At 59.2% G+C, this 835-nt stretch overlaps 1 protein-coding gene across 2 annotated transcripts in view; it reads right to left on the reverse strand.

Moving 5' to 3' along the window:
- BBIP1 (BBSome interacting protein 1) overlaps positions 1-622 on the reverse strand; it is a 16,673-nt gene extending 16,051 nt beyond the window's left edge. Inside the window, exon 1 of one of the 2 annotated variants that reach the window (XM_024756114.1) lies at positions 474-622. The gene's annotated coding sequence lies outside the window, so the exon portion shown is untranslated. The other variant, XM_024756115.1, reaches the window with a different exon arrangement.
- Positions 623-835: the final 213 nt, after the last annotated feature.

The raw sequence follows: 835 nt of genomic DNA on the forward strand, positions 1-835 counted from the left end.
CCTCAAAGGGGCGGAGGGGGGTGGGGGGCGGGGCGCCGCCTGGCCAGCCCGGAAAGAAAACCTTCTTCCAGCGGAAGCGGCTCTGAGTCCGGCTAGCCCCATCTGCGCTTTGTCTCCCAGGGGCCGTTCGGTCGGCTCGGGCCTGACCCACGGTTCGGGACCAAGGGACACTTACCTAACTTCGCCACTCCTGTCAGAATGGGTACTCCCTGGGGCAAGGGGGGCGCAAGCTATTCCCATCCTTCTGCCATGACCCCATTCAGAAGTGTCAAAGGCAACTTCCGGGAAAGACAGGGGATTCCGGAGCCCTAAACTCCTGTCCGCCTAAGTAAGTGACCAGACGTCCCAGCAGAATAAGGGCCAGGAAACCTGCTCCCTCTATCCCCGAACCCGGGCAGGTAGTCCGGAATAGGAATTAACTTGTTTAACATGTGATGTCTGGTCACGTTTGGTTCTCTTTTGGGCCTACTTACAGATGCCTCTCTTCCCAGACGGCTCAACTGTTGCCCAGGGCAACTATGAGATTGGGCGAAGGGAAAACTACGTCACACAGGAGACGGGAGGCCCGGAAACTCCCGATGCCATTATCAGTTATGGCTGCCTTAGCGTCAACAGTAACTTCGGATTGAGAGTTGTCTCTCTACCCAGCTGGAGGCTCTCTCTGTGGCCCAGCTAGCCAGCGGCGCCCTGTGGGCGGGAGAGAGCGCGTTGAGGAGCGGAGGAAAGGAAAAGGGCGGAGAGAGGGAAGCAGGCGCCCATACCTTACTCTGATTGGGTAGCGTCGCTGGCGACAGTGCCTCACTCTGATTGGGCAGCGTCTGTTGCCCTGGCTCCG

The sequence above is a fragment of the Neophocaena asiaeorientalis genome, unplaced genomic scaffold (genome assembly GCF_003031525.2).
Source record: "Neophocaena asiaeorientalis asiaeorientalis breed wild unplaced genomic scaffold, Neophocaena_asiaeorientalis_V1.1 scaffold85, whole genome shotgun sequence".
Taxonomy (NCBI): Eukaryota; Metazoa; Chordata; class Mammalia; order Artiodactyla; family Phocoenidae; genus Neophocaena; species Neophocaena asiaeorientalis.